This window comes from Aythya ferina, assembly GCF_964211825.1.
Source record: "Aythya ferina genome assembly, chromosome: 15".
Lineage (NCBI taxonomy): Eukaryota > Metazoa > Chordata > Aves > Anseriformes > Anatidae > Aythya > Aythya ferina.
Genome location: NC_140314.1, coordinates 8,310,612 through 8,332,155, shown reverse-complemented (window position 1 = coordinate 8,332,155; position 21,544 = coordinate 8,310,612). Strand labels below are relative to the sequence as shown.

Below are 21,544 nucleotides of genomic sequence, written 5' to 3'. Positions count from 1 at the left end.
ACTGTTTGTTCTGCATTCAAGAATATAATTCTCCACAGATGTTCCTTATCTACAATATTGTATATTTTGGTCAGTACATTCAAATAATGTCACAGAAGTAAAATACCTGGGGTGGAATCCAGACTGGGAAGCACTTGGCACAGACTGAATCACAACAGAGCTATGAAAAGACCTTTTCATTTTAATTCTGGACAGTAACACCAGAAAGAATAGAATGATTGCGATGTAAAATACACCAGTTTCTCTTCAGTGGTTTGAAACTTACTGTATGCTCTCTTTTGGTTTGCTTGTTAACTTTGTCACTAGGACCAAAAGCTGTTTTCACCTCCGTTTGAGTCAAATGATCGTCAGTACCTGCAGCCAGCTGGGGAGGGAGGACAGCCACCCGGAGTTGTGGCATGTGGGCATCTGTTCCCCCTACCCTCTTCACCCTCACAGGCCCTGCAGTGCTCCAGCCAGGAACCAACATCCTCATTGCTTTAAACAGGGATGCAATCGTGAAGCATATTCATTCCCATGGGAAAAAGCATTGCCTTTTTTTTTTTTTTTTTTTTTTTTTGTCAAAATACTGACTGCTGCTTTTAGACTAACGTCTTTCACAAAAAGAGTTTTAATTCCAGAATGCAGAAAACACCTTGAATGTTGGTAGCTTTACTTTTTGTTATGAGTGTCATCCTTGGTTGTTAACGTTATAGGCCATTGCTCTTCTGTCTCCTCTGGGGTATGAGGCATCACTTTTGTTATAAATAGGAAACATGCAGTCATTTTCTATGCATAGGGGAAGCACTTTGTTCTCAGAGAAAGGTGAATTATGTAGTCCAAACAGGTGACAGATAGTAGATGTTGTTGCTTTCCATAACCTGAGATGTAACCCAGCTGTGCCCTTTGCTTTTGCAGATGTCAGCCCTACCATCTGCTGCTGAAAAAAAAAAAAAAAAAAAGCAACAAAAACATGCATCACTGTGGAAACCCTGAGCAGTTCTGTGGTCTTTTCTGCACTCTGGTCAGGCTGGGCATTTTTAAATAGCGTGACCTTTATTGATTCCTACAAAAATGAACTGTGCAAGATGGAAAACCTGAAACACATACTGTCAGTGTTTCCTTTTAGGACAAAGAATACAATTATATTACAGGAGTGTTAAAACTAGAAGATACAAAATCAGTTTGTTTCCTCAGAAAAAAAATTTGGGAAGGCCTCAGAGGAAAAGAATGGGTGACAACAGAAAACAGATCTGATCAGTGAGATAGTAGAAGGATGGGAAAAATACTTGTTCCATTGAAGTCAGAGGTAGTTATGGCATTGCTTCAATAGAAGAAGCTTTTCATCAACTAGAATATTTAATGCATGACAATTTTACATCCTTCTGCCTAAGAAGAGTGCTGCGGCCTGAAATTGTTCTCGCTGCTGTAGGCGTGAGCTGGCTGCTGGTCGCTAGCTGCTGGCAGGTGCTGAAGTGGTGTGAACAGCCCAGGAAAGGGAAACCCACAGAGCCATACGAGCCTTACTGCCTTGCATTCCTCCCCTTGCTCTGAATGGCACTGTCCCATTGCTTTTTTAACAGCAAGAAGATAGGGCAGACAACGGGAGCCCTTTTGCAGCATCTACTTTGTTCCCTATCTGCTCCTTGTCCCAGCTGGATAGCCTCAGGTCTTCGGCTGCAGTCTGCTGCTGGTCTCCAATGAGAGAAGAACCTGAGTAAGTAAAACATTGAAGCAATCACTTTGTAGTGTAAAGCATGTGTCCGTGGGTTTGTTTTCTCTTCTTCGTTTGATCTAATTCTGGGTGGCTCTAGAAGGAGCACTAGTACTGTGGAACAGCAGCTAACCAAAGAGTTGCAGTGTGCAGGAGAGCGCAGTGAGTGCTTTCAGCTCCACAGACTTGTGCTGTTCTTGGCCACTGCCAACATGGCAGTGCTCAAAACAAGTGTGCAAGTACTGAAATGAAATCACTCAAACAATTTTGAGAAATGTGATTGTTTTTCCTGACTTTAAGATTTTCTCTGTCTACATTACTCTGTGGTGTCCTATGTGGTTAAGGGCAACAAACTGTTTCTGCTCTTGCATGGCTTTTAGGTTCAAACCCCATTTGGATAAGTACAAAAAGCCTAGCCTTAACAGACTGGCTTTTCTAAGTCAAAGAAGATGGAAGACAAATGTAAGGAGTACTGCGCTGCTTTGTGTCACTGTGAAACATCAGGTATTCTTCAAACAGCTACCAACATGTTCTCCAGACTTCTTGAAAAAAAAAGGAGAAATGAGAAGATCTGAATAAAAATGGGAAAATAAGGACTTGTACTATTAAGCTATTAGTCTGGTTGGTCTGAGAGGGGCTGTCTAGCAAAGGGGCTGGTTGCCGTGTTATTCATCAACTTTGCTTGCAGCCTGAACAATCCTTATGGCTGCCAAAAAATCAGGACAATTTCCTCCATCTGTTTAGGTGAAGGCTGTTCAGGCAAGTTATGACACTTAAATTTGTGAGAGATATTTCTGAGACTGTTTCTGGGAGATGATATACCATAATAGCAGGTGAAACTGCAGACTCCTCCAGAAAAGAACATTTGATGTCTAACACAGACAGATGCTGATGTAAATGTTTATGAAGAATTTAAGTATATGACATTGCCTGTATGGCAATGCAGAAATTATACTGCTAGTGAAAGATATGTTATGAAATAAAAATCATTGGATGAGGAATGGATGAGAATGGTGCCAAAGCAGGACCACTGCCATGACAAATGTAGTGCCAAGCAAGTGCAGCAAGAGGAAAATCTATTAATTACATATATTCAGTGTTAGAGGCATATCTCAAATCTGTCATTTTAAGATGCTATTAAAATTAATGCTGTCCTGAGAGGTAACTCTTGGAACTATGTATAAAAGTACCCAATTAATTTGAAAAAAAAAAATCCAATGAGATACTAGATTTTGAGAGAGAAGCAGTGAGCAGCTAAGCATACAACCAGGCACTCATAAAATGGACTCTCCTTGGAGAAGAACACTTTGTCTCTCATTTCTGAGAGCTGCCTTGCAGCTGGAACTGAACTGGAGAAGGAACTACAGGAATTGAAGATCACATTTGCAAATCTTCTGCAATTTTGAAAGGTATTCTTTTACTTATTAAAAGGGCATTTTACCGAATACATTCATAGCAAATACCAGTGGGTTTACTTAAGTGAAATAAATTACCCCCCTATTGAAACACTCTTTCATTTATAGACGCAGACCTTGGAGTCACTGGTCACTAGTTTCCACATCCATGATTTAATCTGACAGTGAAAGTGAGGGAATCCCTGACATACTCAGCTCTGGCAAATGAACTACAAACATTTTCAGCTCTTTCTCTTCTTCCCATTCTAGTCCACTGCAGGACCCCAAAACACATTTATGACCTGGGTGTGTGTGGTAGGATCTGTAAAATAATCAGAACAACTAAACTTGTGGCTCCACTCCTTCCCCTACCACGTAGGAGTTTTGAGTGGGTTAATGGTGGGGAGGGAATAGACCGAGCATTTCTGCAACACAAACGGAGCTTCTGGTGTCCCTGCACTTCACTGCTCTGGACGTGCCTTTATCCTCCTGGCTGTCAGAGCTTGTGAGATGTGTGTTATTTTATGTCTGTAACTACCACAGCAAGGCCTACGTGTCTAATCTCCACTGTGGCAGTACCCAAAGTCAGTAAGTGAAATCACAGCCTTGTATTGATTTTATGTACTGCTGATAATGAATTTGGGAATCCTCTGGGATTAGGTAAACGTGCTGACATAGAGCTATGGGGTAGGCTCCTGTATTTCTTTTTCACAGCAGGTAGCCACTATTGACATACACATTTTTGTTACAATGATGTATTAAAATTCAATATGTGTGTCTCGTCTTATTTAAAACAAGGGGGAAGGAATGGGGAGGGGGGGTGAGATTGGCCTGCTAATCCTAATAAAAGGAAACCCATTCAAATAAGTAATTTTATAAACTACTGAGCACTTGTACTGAATGAGAAGTGAAGTCTCTTGCTATTAGCTTTGGCAAAAGCAGAGCTGCTTTGATTATTAAAGCCATCATGAGGGAATACCTAGCAGCAGATGCTGCCAGTGAACCACATAGACTGGTCAGGAAATCCTTGTGATATGTAAGTGCAGGGAAACATTTCATTTAATAGATAGAGGAGAATCAAATTACCACTACATTCAAAGCAAAACTATCATACACAACAACAACAACAAAAAAGGCTACTATTCACGTTCTATTATATATTTATATATTTATTAATTATCCTTTTCTATGCCAGGAGGTATACATTGCATGGTATGGACACACTATCTCACCATCCAATGCTGTCAAATGCTTAGAATACATGCAGCAGAGATATGGATAAAAAAGGAAGGGGATGTGCACCTGGAAACGTGGAGGTAGATCCCTGCATCTTGGACCCTGCCTCAAACAGCCATGGATTCAGCCCCCTCTATGTGAGTACAGGGGTTACAGAACAGGAACCCATGCAAACAGATACAGAATGTATCAGAAACACTTGAGAACTGACTTTAATAGTTAAAATTTAATTTTGTATTTCAGTGATTTATGTATTAATATGTCCTGATTCTTGATTATGGAAGGCAGTGCTTGTAACATTTGCAAAGCTCACACAATCCTCAGAATTTGCTTAGATAGTGATTTTGAAGGCATGTGCTGCTAATCAATGTGTTAATGATTTATTCCATGCTGTAATCCATCATTTTATCACAGCACACAGTTTAGCAATTTGCTTATGCTAATTATTACAACAGCCAGAGCAATATGAGCACAGCTCTAGGCTACGTTTGCTGTTTATTTACATTTCTTCCTTTTACCATGCGGAAGGCCCAGAATCCTACAAACACCAAGAAAAATTTATTTAGATACCAAAGATATGTATCTTGCAATCAGCAAATTCCCCTTCATGCTCACTGCAAAAGTGGCGTACAGAGAAAGCTGCTCTCATCTCCAGCACCCACTGCACTCCTGGGTGAGGATATGAAAATGAGACAGGCAGGAATTTGAGGTAATGGGGCTTCTTGCACTGATGCTTGTACCAGAGTTAATGCGTTCAGTGGTCAAGACTGTTAATCACAAGAGCAAAGCAGTGAGTCAGCAGTTTTGCAGATAGAGCACTAGGTGGGCATCAAATTAAGGCTTTATCTTCTAGCTTTTGTTGCAGTGCCTGCTTAGGCTGTTTTAACCTTTCCGAGGGCAGAAAGCCCTTGTTATTCTTTGCTTGTGAGTGTACTCCTAACTGAGAGGATCTTAGCAATGCAGTCAGCAGTGCATGTGAAAATATGAGTGTGCCCCTGCGGTATTCTGTGCATGTACAGCTGTTCGTGAGGGTAGACAGTTCCTCTCCTTCCCACCTGTGCAGTCTAAGTGTGACCTGCCTGTTTTGCCCAAGAGTGGCATTCGCTATATCTAAACATTAGTGCAGCCTCCCCGTACAGTGAGCTGAAGGTGGCTGTGAGTGAGGAGAAGCCTTCAATGTGTCCTGTAAAGGGATTTTAGTAGGCAAGGGTCAACCGTGGAGTGTGTCTGAGGGAGCTACCAGCAAGAATAAAGGCAGAGACACTTCTCCCTCCCATCTGCCCTGGGGGAACCCAGCACATGTTGGTGTAGGCTTGAGAAGTGTCAGACATGCTCCTGGATGGAGCTCTGTATTTTGGGGCATGCTCTAGAGCCAGTCATCCAAGACAGTGAGTGCGGGGCAGTTGTTTCAGTGGGCAGATGTGTCTGGAGGGCATTTGAACCTTCTGCCATGCCTCTGGCCTTGCTGAAAACCTGAAGGCAATGTTGAGATTGCAGCCTGTCACAGAACAATAGTTTTCAACCTCCATCATAATTGCCCTCTTAAAAGTAGCACAGAAGAGTTTCCTGACAAGGCCATTACTGTTGAAAGGACAAAGGGAAAGTAGTTAGTTGGCTGTGTTCAGAACTGGGTTATCAAATTAGCTTCAGCCACTTTCAATTACAGAATCTCATGGTTTTGAAATGAGTTCTAAATGAGGGGCTATAATTCTTTGTCTGCAGTGAGCAAAAGAACATAATCATCATTATTTAACAGGGGCCTACAGTCTAGCTAGCTCTGGCATAAGTTCATCCAAAAGAAGAAAGGATTCAATTGGTGTGAGCGAGGCAGAAGATTATCAACTGGCCAGGCTTCAGTGCATTTCTTAGTCCTGCAGCTATGGAAGTGACCTTGGGACTCATCCAGGAGGGATTTACTCCCAGAGCCATTCTGAACTGCTAGCTAATGAAACATAAATACCAGAAAAAAATAGAGCAGTTCAGGTTGTCCCACACATGCATCATTCCACCTTAAGCTAGGGCTTTGCTCTGCAGTGGCTTTGATTCTGCCTGAAGAGCATTGTTGTCGTTATGAGGGTGTTAAATCCTACCTGTCTGGTGGCTGTTTGGTATTGCTGCAGCTCTGTGTCACAGGAACAAGGAGAGAGAAGAGCTGGGCTCATGCCAGTAGAAAGGAGGCTCATCTGTGGGATCAGGCAGTCTTCTGAAATGAGCCAGTGCCTGTCCTGCTGCACCTTGTCTTCCTCAGTGAAGCAGATGGAGTAGCCTTTTGCTGTGCTGTGCCACTACATCCACTTTGCCCCACTGAGCCAGGGGTTCTGGGCGCTGTAGACAAGCTTGGCTAGGGATGACTGGATCACCCAGTGCATATAGGATGAACAGCAGTGAGTGCAAAACTTCCAGAAATGCAAGGCAACTGTACAGGGAATGCCATGCCATGACCATCCTCACAGGCTACTTCAGGAACCCCTGTGGGTTCAAGAGAATGTCTATCCCCATGCAGACTTGCAGCCTCCCTCCCCAGGCTGTGGTTAGGTGGCTTGGGATGGCCAAGTCCATGGAGCCAAGGCAGTGACTGGGACCTCTGAGGCCATCTTCCAAACACAGTCCTTTAACAATATGCATAGGCAACATCAGTGAAATCATCCAGGCTTCTTGGTCTCTGAGGGAGCTGCTGCTGACATCCAGATTGCTTTTCTGTGCATGGTCCAGAGCAGCTACAGCTACATAAACTGCAAGGACACCATTGTCATGCAGGCACTGGTGGGCCACCATGGGAGATCAACAGATATCTTGGCAGGCTTCATTGCACACTTCATGACATCTGTGTTCTCTGTAACTCAGGCCCTGAAACCAGTATAGATTAAAGAAGTTGAATTATTGTCTCTGTTTTTCTCAGTGCCTCTATCTGGAAATAAAAGACACTGTTTCTTCTTTATATCTCAGGATGGCAGCTGCAAGGATAAGAATGAGAAGAAAAAACTTCACAGATGGAATCATAACAAATATTGGCTTGTCTCCATGTGGAAGTAAGCAGTGTGTGGTACCTGGGATGTGCACCACATAAACTGGCCTGCATTGATTCCCTCGCTGCACACTCCTAATGCAAAGTAAGTGTGAAATCATTTCACATCTTTAAAGTAAATTCTGATCTGGCTTATCTCACACTAAGACATGTATTTTCCTCACCAAACTCTGGACTGACACATCTACTTAAGGAGCTTACGCTATCTCTGGGGTAGTAGAGAAAGAGGGTTCACCAGATTATGATGAGGTGAGGGTAGGGAAGCAAGTCTGGAGTGTTGTCTGATACATTTTCAGGAAAGATTTACCAAATAGACAGACAATCCAAGGACCACTTTTCTCTTCCTGTTCACTGGATTTCCAAAGTCAAATTTACTGTCTTTTGGCTGTTGATAAGTTTGGCCCAAATAGTGGGTGAAAAATTCTGTCTCTGCTGAAATGAAGGGAGTTCTGTCATTTATTTCAAGAGGTCATTGATTCTTTAATTTTTGTTTTGTGTTTCTGAATCAACATTGCCCTCAGGCTTATGAATGTATTTAGATTTACACACAGTCATGAATATACACACAAATGAAAGCAACAGAGAAAGAACCAATTTCTTTTTGAGTTCTGCAGCTTTTATGAATTTGTTCAGTCCTTGTTCTGTACATTAATTTTATTTCCAGCAAGATTTCTATTCTATACAAGTTACAAAATGGATATCTGGGGAAAACTCATGCCATTTCACACTAGATTTGTTGTTATTGATGCTGTCAGGAATTTAGACATTGACTTTCTTGTTTTCCTTGACAGTTCCATGAGTTTTATTCTGTTCTTCATCATAAATGGAGTTTCACTGGCAATGTCTAATAGCTGCTGAAATTGCTTATAAATTTTCCTTGGAAAACATCGTATTATGTATAAAAATTAAATGATTGTAAACAGTGGGAATATCAAGGTCAGTCAGTTGTGTAGTATAAAATCGTATCATAAAAAAGTGCAAAATGTCTCCTTAATGGATGCATTGCCTGACTAAGGGTTATAGCATTTACGCTCAACTTGCTGCTCAGAATGGCAAAGAACTCTGTTACAAAAAATGAAAGTTAACAGAAAAATTAATTTTCCAATTAGCCCTGGAGAGGGAGGAACTCTTCTCTCATCAGAGAGATGGATGTGAGAACAGTATCTAGTCTGGGTCCTATGAGGACCATCATAAAAGGAGTTTCATTCAGGTGTTGAATGAACAAGCAGGCCTTGGGTTGACTCCTGGATTTGTTACCAGGGTCATGTGCTGTTTCACTGCCTTGGCTTCACCTCTCTGAAATGAAGTTTGGTCTTTCTCCTTCCTTGTGGACTTCTCTGTTTTGACACTTGGATTTTAGATACTTTACAGGAGACAGAGAGAGTCTCAGGGCCTTGATTTTGTTAGATCCACTTAACACTGTTATGAATCAAAGTGTTTTTAATTATAGACAGTTCTGTATACATCTGGCACATCCCCAAATGCTAGCTGGCTCATGGAGAATGTGTTGTCAACACAGTGCAAGCAAGCTAGGTCCAATTTTGAACTCTAAACACACTGGAGACCATTAGCAAGTCAAAACCTCTCTCAAGAGATCTGTAACATTCCTTGCTGCTTCTTCTTGGCTTTCAGCAAAGAGAAATCCCACTGCCTCCTCTTGCAGCCATGACCATGGTGCATGCATGCCTTCCTGTGCATGGAGTGCAGTACACGTGCAGCCACAGTCTGTAAGAGGAATTAGCACTTCGGTGCGCAAAACAAAGGGGCAGGTGGTGTGTTGCTGTATTGTTTACACACCTCATTCATGCAAGCCTCTGTTACATAGTCTAATGAAACAAGGTGCTCTGAGGGAAAAGCCCATTTAACAGAATAACAAATCCCATTAAGCTCAGTGGAGCTGGAAATCTACTGCATAATAAATTAACTCTGAATTTGTGGCTCTGAACATAAATTTCCAGGTCTAGACTGATAATTTTTAAGCTTGCATGCAACTTGGCTAATAAGCTCAGCATTGTTTTTCCTTTGGATACATTTTACTGATAGTTTTTCTCTTTTAGTTTCTGTCAGAACAGCAGTTAAACTGCTTTGATCTACTTTTACAGAAGGAAAAGCTGTCACATTCAAGCTTCAGGAACGCTTGTGCATTCCTGTTATGGAAGGTACCACCCAGACTTGTAAGCAAGAGACTGCTCCTGTCCCAAAGGCTTTGCAGTCTAAGGCACTCAAATCCAGTCCTCATACCCGTGTTGATCAGGGAGAAAAGAAATGCTGTTTCTGAGTGACCCAGTCAGCTGTATACAAGTCATTTTAGCCTGGGAAACAGTATGGCTGTCTATGACTTGGTAGAGGGCCCAAACTAGTAAGTCAGGGGACATGTTTTACTAATCTGGATGCAATTCAGCACAAACATGGCTATACAACTTCCAGGCCAGATCTGATGTGCCCACTGCTCTGTGGGAATCTACTGGTGGCCTGTCCAATATCTCAGCTTGGAATTCTGTCATGCAGGGTAAGCATATGTTGTCACCAGTGCAGTCTGCATCAACCCTTGTCTTGAAATGGTCACGCTGGCATGTTATCCAGGAGATGGAGCATATTCAGCACATTCTCCTGGTAGGAGAATTAATTTGTGCAATCTCCCTTTCAGTTATTGCTTCTGATTGATCACAGCAGCTACATGCATTAAACAGTGAAGTCACCAAATCAAACCACTTGAATAAAAGCTGAATTTCCATCTTGTGAAGCAAGAATGCATCCTGCAAAGCTCTTTACTGACAAGGCAGTTCAGGTTATGTAATTGGCAGCTTCACAAGCTTTTCATCTTAGTCTGAGTGGTACTCAAAAAGGAGTGAAGTTCTCTTCTCTCTCTTGAAAATATTGATGAAACTCAAAGAAAGTGCTTACTGCTGAATGTCCCACTGATCAGAAGACGCCAAGGGCACACTGCCTCACTACCAAAAAGAAGAGCAACTTTGGAAAGTCAACTCCTCCCTCCCCCCTTTTTTTAAAATGAGTGATTTGCAGGAGCATGCTCACCAAAATTACTTAGATTCTCTGGGTCACTAAGTCCTACTCCATGAAACAGAAGAGCTCCAGATCTGATCTGGAGGCTTTATAACGCTTGCAAAAGCAATCTCAGGAAAAGCCGTCTGCATTTCTCTGGCATGCCGAAAGTTTTGTACAGCCTGTCTGCATGTGCCAAGTGGCAGTGGAGTGAGACCCTTAACAACCTCCCAAGGCACTGAGCAAACTTGGGCATGTGGGCCAGCTCTGCCCAGCGGTGGGAGCACATTTTAGTGAGTTTGAACAAGCAGTGAAACTGTCCTTGCAGGCTGACTGCGCACACCATTTTGAAGGGCAACAGGGATGTGGGGAACAAGCTGAAGTCTTAGTGGGGTGAATCAATTCTGATGTAACTTCATGCATGTCAGTAAAATTACACTTGGTCCGGGATCTGTCCGTGCTGAGTATGTCACTGAATTTATTGCTGTCTTCTATAGAGCAAATGAGACGTTTCTGTGGGGAGAATTTCAAGGGCAAGCACCAACATTTCTCCAGGTATACTGGAAAGGTTATTGGGATGCTGTCCATAAATCTCCATTAGTTTTAGAAGTCAGCAAACCCTTTGCAGAGTGCAAGCCCACAAGGAGCAGGTACCGAGGTGGAAGAGACCTCTCCAACTGAAGCCAGAACTGGGGCAGTTAAGAGGAAATCACTGTTCATTAGTTAGTGTTGTCTTTTATGTTTCTTTTGCTCTGGTTTTGTTTTTTACATTAGGACAGACTGACTAGGCTCTTTGCTTTGGTGTTGTTATTCTCAATTCCCTTCAGCATGTTGCTTTTTCTGGGCTTCTTAAATCCCAAAAGGTGTCAATAGGATGAAGGAAATCCGTTGTGAAGGACGAGAGGAGACCATTGTGGGGCTGAAAGGGGCTGTGAGAGAGGAGCTGAAAATGCTCAGAATGACCCAAATGTCACAGGAGCAGGTCGCTGGGACGCGCTCAGGGGCCTCGCCATGGCAGTGTGTGTGGGGATGGGCGCGGCTGAGGCGGGAGCGGCTGAGGCGGGAGCGGCTGAGGCGGGAGCGGCTGAGGGAGACGCAGGAGCCGCGCTGCTTCCAGGGCTGGTGCCCTCGGGCCGCTGTGGGGCTCAGGCGTTGCTGCCCGGCTCCTAACCTGTCCTCGTCGGCCTGCTGGTGGCGGTAAGGCGGCATTGCTCCTGTGTTTGCGGGCGTTGACAGCACCACAGGTACCGGGTGCTGCCTTGCAGCAGGTAAATGCCATACGTGAGCTCCTCCAGCCCTCAGAGGGCCTGAAGTTAGCATTCTGTGCCAGTTATTTTCTTCTCTGTTTGCTTATCTAAGGCAATAGAAAAGCAAAGAGAAATTGCCCCAGCAAATTAGCAAGCTTCTACTGACATGTGTTCTCTGGAGGATTTCCGTCTGTGGCCACATCCCTATTGTGACTTTTCCCTTTTTCTAATGTATGTTTTCAATATCTCAATGTTTGAAGGTAAAGTTATATAACTCCTGTTTTATTTCCTGGACTTGAGTAGACTAAAACAAGAAGTGAAAATTGGAGCAGATTGTGGGGAAGGGGGTTTTGTTGGTGGAGTGTTTATGCAGGTCTTTATTGGCAGAAAAAGGGACATAATAATTAAATACTATGGGGAAAAAATCATGAACAATATTTGTGTTGTGATGCAGTTCAGCTTGGTCAAATATTTCTGCTGAAGAGAAGAGAAGGAAAGTGGCGATACTTGACAGAAAACATGTTCCTGAGCTGTACCTTAGCTCACGTTGCGGATCTGATACCACATTGGGTGAGTTGCTCAGAGATGGGAGAGAGGGAGTGGGACTCCAGAAGCCTGTTTTGGGAATTTAAATGGTCATCGCATAAGGAGAGTTTATCATTTTCTTCTAGTGTTTCATGTTCAGGATGGTTCCTGAATAGCAGAGCTGAGTATGAGCAGCCGTCCTTGAGTCACGTTGTCTTTAGCAAGAGCTTGTTCATTGTTCCAGCTATCATCAATGTCACAGAGCAGAGCACTGAGGCTTGTGAAATTTAATATTCCTAAAAATGGCAATCACCATTGCCCATGAAGTTCACTGCACCATGTTGTCTGCTGTCTGCATTTCTACCACAGCAATTTCTACATGGTCATTTTAAATAGTGAATATTATGTCTCCAAAGCAATTCAGGTACATTTTTGCTTATTGAAAAGAGTCTCTGTGAATATTCTCTCTTTTCAGCTTGTGAGAGATGCACAGACTACATTGACCATAGATATTAAAATTGGAATTGAGTTCGTCCATATTTCTGAATGCATGAAGCAGAGATGAGCTCACACAGGTTGTGCTTCCAGTTTCACAGGAGACTCAATAGCTTTTCACAGGAGGGATCAGTTGATTATTTTGGCATTTTAAAAGCATAAAACGTTGAAATGCATGGCTATGCTTTAAGAGTTGTTGGTTTTCCAACATTTTTAAATAAATGACGCACAGTATTTCTTATGTCGAGGCAAAGTTCAGATAGAGAAAAGTACCTTGTTTCAGTATGCATTTTTGTGTAGCAGTTGTCTTTTGAAAAGCTACTAAAATAATACTGTTTACAATAACCTCCTCAGATAAAAGCACTTCACTTCTAGGACTGAGAATTAGAATTTACACATCTTGCACTTCATCTCTGATGTGCCTTGCTCTCATACTTTGCCCAGAGGTTAGATTATTGTTCCATTACTAGTATAAATGGGAGAGCTTTTGTTTCAATTCAAGCTCAAGTAAGCTCTTTTCAAGTCATCAAGGTCTAGCCGTGGTACTCTTTTAATCTTTAGCTCAGTTTTTTCCACATAGTGTCTAAAATCTGTTTTCTGATCACTCTTTTGACAACTTGCATGTAATAGTATTTTTCCTCTTTTCATGACTGTTCCTGCTTGCCACCTTTCTTGCTTATGATGGTTATATTACTTGATTTCTCTGCAGCCCATCTTGTACCTTGGAGTCTGCACAAGTTTGTTGGAAGAAAAATGTAAAGGGATAGCAGTTTGCAATACCCCAGGGAACAGCATTGTTTATGCTTCTGGCAGGCTTATTGCGAGATACTACAGGTTGGCGTGTGCTAGATACTACAGGTTCGTGTGTGCATTCAACGAGTCCAGTTCTCTGCCTGTCAACTTGGTATGTAATTAATACAAGCAGTTGTTACTATGGTTCATCTGCTTGTTCAGTGTTTCAGTACTGCAAACGCATTGTTCTAGGAGTTGCCTCAGCATACTCTTAAATGAAATTAAGAAATGTCTGTTGCCCTGCACTAGATGCAAATGAGCGATGAATTTTTTTCTGACAAAAATTTCATAGTAGCAAAAATGAAAGTGTCACATACTAATTACTGTAAACAGCAAACTTTCTCATAGACACTGCTGTACAGTTTTAACTGTAGCATACACGTACAAATTACAGCTCTGATGAACAATCATCAAGGGTGTTACAAAACCCAGTGCAGTATCTTTTTGTACTTAGAACGTAAGAATCATATTAACTACATCAGTATATGTCAGTCTACTGAAGTGAAAGTGTCATTTTTCTAACAGGGTTTGGGTCTATTACTGTATTACTAATGGCCTCTTCACCCTGCTTCCTAGGAACAGCCTAATGAAAGGTTTAATGTTGAATAAATGATTAAAATTTGCATGAAGAGGTATTGAAGGAACTTCTTTTTGGTGAGTCAATAAGTAATAGCATGCATTGTTGGTAAGTACTAGAGCTCTCATCTAATGGATGTGCTAGACAGAAGGATGTGCTATTCAAAGAATGGCCTTTAATTCTAACTTCTTTAAGACTTAAGCATGTCTTTAAAGTTAAGCAGATATTACAGAAGATATCCTGAATAGGGAGTGAAAGCTGTGTGCCAGTATTTGGCAGAATCATACCCATAACTCTGCATATGTATTGCCTTTTGAATATGCCTTTGGCGGTTTAAAGGATGGTCCTTCACATAATGTAATGGGTGAATAACTAATGCTGGGTAGACTTGTGCTGAGTGGTACATGCTTCATCCAGTAGCACCACTGAAGTAACAGACTGTCAGAAACCTGCCAGTAATGCTATTGGAATCTGTCTCATTGTTGGCTGGCTGAGAATATCAATATTCCTCGTGCTTACTTTGAATTCACCAATGTATATTTAAAAGGCACAAGTTTCTACAACAAGCAGGGAACAGGCCTTAGTGTAGACACTGGCATAATTTTTCTTCCCAATGCAAATGTATTGGCCTAGGTGAAGCTACAGTAGTCCAAATTAGTCATTGATGTATGTAACAGAAGCTGCAGTACTACTGGAGGGAACTTTCTTCCTGCTGTTCTGTTGTCATAGAACTGTTTCATCTACCTTCCCTGCCATGATATACAATGGTTCCGAAAGGATTCAAACCTGCAGGCAACTTCTGCTCTTATCTCTAGAGCTCAAAATATGACATGTAAATCAACTAACGGCAATTACAGGAATTGCCAGGAGCCCTGCAAGCACATGGCTGAATAATTAAGGCAAGAACATACTGTGCATTGCATGTCCATGGGGTTCAGAAGGGCAAATGCTTCTTTCCTGTTTTACAGAGTTGTGGGCAGGCATGTGCAGACTTCTGTGTTAGTTAGCTCAGTGAGGAAGGAAGGATTCACTGGTCATCAGAAACTCTAGACTGGTGCCCTTCATGAGGAGAACAAAACAGAAGGTATCTCAAGGGCTTATACAATCTTGTGTTAACTGTCTTCCTTTCTGTTCCTTTGAAGTGTGCCTGCAATGTGGTTTAAGTACCTGTAACAAGAATTTAGGCTCTAGCGTATCAGGCTTAAGCAGAGCAGCTTCTTGTTACAGTCCCACTGATGCATTCCATGCTCTGGGGAGATAGCATATTTTGAAGACTTCGGTCTTGAATCCAAACTTCTGCTGAGTAATTACCTGTAGAAACATAAAACCTTCCACATTAAGATCTGACACTGTTCTAGCAATGAAAGCTGTATGTTGGAGTTTCACAAAAGGCAAATAACCAAAATGTTAACGAGAATCATTTGGGAGTTACATCATTTACATCTGGGAAAAAGCTGTCTTGAGTGATGGGGGTCATTTCTAGCAACACTTGGCATTTCTTGAAACCAGAGTCTTCCGTGTTGCTGGCCATCCTGCACCCTGACCTCTCTGCTGTCCAATTTTAGTCACAGTTTACCTAAGTATGCTCATCTGGACAAAAGAGGTAGCCACGTGTCAAAGTAGACATGTTTTACTGACTTGTCCTGTACCTGTGTCCCCTTGGATAATTACTTCAGTTGTAGATAGCCAGAGTCTTGAGAATGCTGGGTGGGACTGTGAGTGTGGGTATGTGACAGAGAAGCCATGAAGTACATGTATATTTTCACTGTAGCTATGAAGCTGCTGTGTGGGGCTCATAAGCCCCAGTTCTTTCTTAGTGTCCGTGCTGCAAAGAAATGGCCCTGTGGCAGTGTCCTTCCTCCCTCCTTCAGCAGGGTCCTCACATGCCAGTGTATATGAGCAGAAAATCAACCCTGTGCATCCCTACTGGGAAGCTATTGTTCCATATGACATAAGTTAGTCAAATAGCCAGCCTTCCTGCCTGCCTTCTCCACACTTTTCTAAGCTTTAAAGCAAGAAGCAAATATGGTATTTGTTGTTGTTCTTTTTTTTTTTTTCTTTTTTCTTTTTTTTCCCCCGCTGGACTTTATTTTTCTGTGGACTAGCATCAGTTTTTCTTATGGTTAGCACTATGTAAAGTACATGGAGGAAAGTCATTCCTGAAGCTAATAAGCTTTGTCCCCAAACCAAAGATTAAAAAGTAAAAGTAAAAACTTCCCTTCATTGGCTGGAGATGTTCTTCTTGAGTTGTTTGGATACGAAGGTGTTGCTTAGTCAGTGACAGGGCTTTCAGGGATGCTACAATGCAAATCAATGATGCCACAAATTGTTTTTTCCATGTGCGGGGATAGAGGTAGCACTATATCTGCATAGGCAGGGTGCTAGAGTGAATTAATTCAACCCCTGCAAAAAATAAAAAAAATCTCCATTACACCCAAATGCAACTGAACAGGAATGCTCATTTTTTTCAGAGGCTTATTAAACTTTGAAAAAGCATAGTACACAATAGAAAGAAGATGTGCTGTGCATATGTAATTGCTGGCCTTAAATGCTCTCTCTGGGCACAGCTAAGGAAAAGGAAGAAATCTGCACAGCAGAGCTACAGTGAGGTAAAACATTAAATGTCAGTGCCTGTCCCACAAACTCCCCCAAATCTGAGTACTGGGAAGGATGTGGAGCCTCTGCTCTGGGATAAACAGTGATTGCAATAATTGAAGACTTGGCAAACAAGCCTTTTAGCCTGGGAAATAAACTTTAGTGGCATGCAGACTTAGATTCTACTTGCCTGTATTCAGTAGCTGTCTTTGCCAAGAAGTAATGACGGCATGAGATTCAAGCTGAGCTGCCTGGCTTTGATACCTTTTTGCATGTCACAGCACTGTTCCCCCCAGCCTGCTCCCCAGTGCCTCTCACCTGTCCTCTGTGAGGCGTGCGTCTAGCACAAGCTTTGGTGTTTGCCGGCTTAATTCAGTCTCCCCAGTGGTCGTAGTAAATGAGCAGACTTGGGACTTAGTGGGCAAAGGCAACTCAGCTGAAGTGGGTAATGCTAAACATGTAAATAATTCACTTTCTTCATGCAGCCCTCTCTGTGTCCCGCACTGTGTGCATGTGAAACCTACTTCCTCCTGTAATTTTAAACGTGAATATGGGAGCAACTGTTGTTCTACCAGACATGTTATAAATCTCTTAAAACAAATTAAAAATGGTGTCATTAATGATGCTGCTGAGAATCCATCACTGTTGTTCAAGGCCCGGTATGGTAGGCACTGTACAGGAGAAAATAGCCTTGACTGGAAGAGATTCTATTGAACTAGGAATGCAAGATGGATATGGACAGTGAAAAGAAATGCTGTGGTTAATAGCTACGCAAGGCAGCCTCAGCAGTCTGCCTAGTGAGTGTTTTGTAGATGTCCCAGGAAAAGAGGTTTGAAAAAAGAGCGCAGGTGATGTCTGCACGTGCAAAATCTCTTTATACAATTACCATTAGGTACAAATGCCTGAGCAGGAGGAGGAAATGGCTCTGCTTCTCACTAGCACATGGTGTGTGTTGGTGGTAATTACACTGTGGAGAAGAATCATAAATAATGAAGGAAGAATGAGCTTTAGGCGACCTAATTAAAAACCTGTACAAAGCTCTCTTTATTAGTTAGCAAGGTAATCTAAGTCAACCTCTGGCTCTAAAGATTTTCACTGTACTGCAATGGAAATTAATAATGTGTTAGAGTATTTTCGTTAACTCTTCACCTTGGTGAAAGAGCATTGTCTGGGAGTGGATTTTGGAACAAAATGAATGGGTGCAGCTGCAATTGTTTCTTTTCTTAATTTTAAGAAATAACCTGCAAATTGTGTCTTGCATGGTTAACTACTAGTCTGAAGTGCTGCACAGTACATGACTTGTGTCCAAGGCAAAATCTTCACATGCATGTTTTCCTTCTTGTGTATAGTGCTTCTGTTGACAAAGCCTTCTCTCAATTTTAACTTCAGTTAACAGATGAATTGCACATCCATCAGTCTAAGAGGCTTTACATACTTATTTGTATTCGTGTTTTTGGTAATAGTCCTAACAGGGAGATATGGGAAAGGAGAAAGGTGGTTCTTTAGAAATACTCATGCTTTCTTATGTTCTTCTACTTACTTCGGCAGAGGAAGGAGATCATTAAAAGTTACTGTGTGCAAACACACGTGAACTAAATCGTAAAGATATCAGTAGTTGAAGTCTCTGCTGCATTGTAGCTCTTGACTTGGATTTAGTAAGGCGTCTAAGGTGGATTTTCAGGTCCTGTTCCAATGTGAGGACATATAAGAAAAATAAATCTTTCACTAAGCTGACTCCTCATGGAAACAACCATTGCTCTTGCAAAATCTGTAGGATTTTATTCAAGTTTGCATCAGCTGCAAACCTGACCCAGGATGTTTTGTGTGTTGGAAGTTCCTTGCCATTGCTACTTTTTTTCTTAACACATTTGTTTGATATTTTCAGAATAACTTTATATTGGGGAGGCGGGGGGTACTGGAAGAAGAGAAAGATAATTAGCATTTATGTAGCAATCAGGCATGCCAGGTTCTCTTGAATTATTAAACTTAATTAGTTTCATTTATTATTCCTGCAGGCTACAAATATCTGTATTAAATGCCAACCTAAAGTGTGGTATGTTTGATCTGATGCAAACATGGGTTTTTGGGAATATACTGCAATGCTACTAAACTTCAAAATAAACTGATGATTCTGCTTTGCTCTCCCGTTAGAAAGAGCGTGTATTTTTCATACAATGCTGTTAGAAAATAAGATCATCCTAAAATTTACTCAACATTGTTTGATATATCAGTAATTAAGTGGATGTTGCAGCCTGTTTCTGAAATTATTTAGGCCCTGATTTTACCAAAGTCTGTATGTGTGGAAAATGTAGATCACTGATTGCAAATATGTATGCAAAGCCTTGCTATATATGGCAATGCTACTTGCAAAACCTGGCTTCTGTTGCTTTTCTTCAGCTCATAGTTAGAGACCTATAACCAACATTCTAATATGTCAGATAAATAAAATAGTTAAAAGAAAATACTTTATCTCATTTATTACTGTGTAGATGATTATTTGATTTCTGTGCCATGTTAATTATGCTTCTGAAACAAAAGAGAAAAATACCCTTTTCTAGCTGTTGGGGGTAGTTGTACAGAGAGGAGGGGACTGATACTGAGCTTGTCAATGGAATGAAGAATTTTTGCCTGTAAAAAGTTGGCCTTGACAAGTGGGGACATTTCATGTAGCAGTAGCAATAAATCCTGGCTACAGCGCCCCAGTCATTACCACAGCACTGGCTTCCAGCTGCAGCTTCCTTGTAGACGGGTGTTCATGGACACCAGGTCTAACATAGCACCACTAGCTCGTTAGCCTATGGCTCCTGCATAAGTCTGCAAGCAGCCTTCTTGCCCTTGGCAGCTAATGACCCTCTGAAATGAAAGCTTTTATTTAGGCAGGATATAACTATATTTGGAATAGGGGGTGGAAATAACTCTGTGTATGGTAGGAGTAGACTTGTTGCATAGGAAGCTTTTTACTTCCTTGATTTTTCCTTTCAGAATTCTAATTATTTATTGCAAGCACTGACTTCTCAAATAGCTGCTGCTTCTCATCCTACTTCGGACATGTTTTATGGCCTTCTGGAAATAGCTAAGTACAGAGGTACAGTTAGAAAGGCAGAAGTGTATTGAAGCAGGCCAAGCTTAGTCACTTAAAAATTCATTGAAGCCTACAGTTACTTAATTTTGCAAAGAAGGAAATCTCCCAGTCCAGCTGACATTTTAGTACTTTATCTTCATTTTGCAGCTCAGGTGCAATTTTTTCTAACCCTTTCAAAACAGTGATTTGATTCAACCTCTTTTATTATTTCAACTTGGATTTGCTTAGAAGTATCTTTGTAGAGCTTGCGGCTCCATTTTACAGATTAATTTGTAGACAAAGGATAATAAAAATATCTCTAAATTGTTGGCTTGGGAATGTCAACTGACCATTTTCTCTCGTTGACTTCTCTTTTGGCAAGATGTCATGCTGCTGCACCTTTGTGTGAAGACCGTTCTCTTACCAGAGAGCTAGCTGGAAGAGTAGTCCATTTAAATGGAAAAGGACGTGCATTTTGCCACACAACTGACAGACGATCTGTACTGGGGAAGGGATGCAATGCAGGGGAAAAGAGGATAATGAAATGAATGAAGAGGTTTTACTACTCTCCAGATTTTCAGCATAACTTATATCTGCAGCCCCATTCACTGGATGATGCCTTTGCAGGCTGGCTTTTGAATTACTCTCATAATCAGGGGAATTCAGTATTCCCACATGATTGTGCTGCTTTAGTGTTGTAATAATGTTGTAGTCTGCCATTAATTACCCTCCTGTACTTTTTTAGTCACGAGAGATCTAGTGCTAGGCTTTGATTGGTCATCCTTCTTAATTATCAATTAATGGTTTGTATTTCTGTATTGGTTTTGGTTTTGATCCCATGTTGGAATATGCCGAGATATCAGAAGGCTGCGTAATAAGAGATTGTCTTTAAATGAAACAGGGAGGGTGGAAGGGCAACAGCGGCAAACAAAAGCCTCCTAGGGCTGTGTCCTCCAGTCTCGTTTCTGAAGAGCAGAATATGTGCAGCGTCAGTGCCTTTAATGACGTGTGGGGCTCTGGTTGCAGGGCATCTTTAACACAACATTTAAACACAAAGATGACTGCAAGGATTTTGTTGATATCAACTGCAGAGGTGAGATGATGGAGAAAGTCTCAAGGAGCAGTGAATTTCACAGTAAGCAGGGAAAGCATTAAGGAAAATGACTCCTAATGAGCACAGAGCTAAACTACTGGTAATAGTACCGGGAACTTACCTTAATTTGCCTTGACAAGGAAATAAATTGTTATGAAAACAGCTGTTTAACAATAATTATCATGCTTTGATCTATTTATGTTATGGGATACCATAGAATATCTGAAGTCCATCATTAAAACTGGGCATGATGCAGGCATGATGCTGCTAGCAGGCGGCTCCTGCTTTCTCAGAAGTAGTGTGAAACTCCATGTCGTGGTTCCGCTGATACTGTGCTGATGTTAAGGCTCATGCAGAAGCTACTTAGAGCAGTAACTCGGAACATCTTCAGTATCTTTACATTAGAGTTGGATCACAAAGATCCCATTGTGAATGGTTCTGAGTGCCTGTAATATTCATTGACTTCGTTTAGGGCTACCTTTCTTATTTTTTTGGTTCCTTCCCAATAGGAACTGGGTCTGTGCTCAGCAGATAGTCAAGTTTCTATCAGAAAATTCATAGCCCCTGTCTTGAATGGCTTCTCTGGCTGTTTTTCAGCATGGATGAAGCTCTTGAATTTAAAAATATTAACAAGCACATAGTAATTACATTTTCAGATGTTTCTATGTGAATCAGCACTAATCTCTGAAAATAAAATTCGAATTTCATAGAAAATTGAGTCTGATCATTCACCACATCTATATTCCTTCACAAACAGAGTCAGACTTCAGTAGATGAGGTGTAACACTAACCAAGTCTACTTAATTAA

At 41.5% G+C, this 21,544-nt stretch overlaps 1 protein-coding gene across 2 annotated transcripts in view; it reads left to right on the top strand.

Annotated features, from left to right (window-relative positions):
* Positions 1-21,544, top strand: part of LOC311445039 (acyl-coenzyme A synthetase ACSM4, mitochondrial-like) — a 184,677-nt gene that overhangs the window by 102,209 nt on the left and 60,924 nt on the right. Inside the window, exons 6-12 of one of the 2 annotated variants that reach the window (XM_084536670.1) lie at positions 1,563-1,696; positions 2,074-3,102; positions 4,283-4,460; positions 7,270-7,433; positions 12,053-12,168; positions 13,328-13,522; positions 13,987-14,064. The gene's annotated coding sequence lies outside the window, so the exon portion shown is untranslated. Of the gene's footprint in view, positions 1-1,562; positions 1,697-2,073; positions 3,103-4,282; positions 4,461-7,269; positions 7,434-12,052; positions 12,169-13,327; positions 13,523-13,986; positions 14,065-21,544 lie in introns of those variants that run through there. The other variant, XM_084536671.1, reaches the window with a different exon arrangement.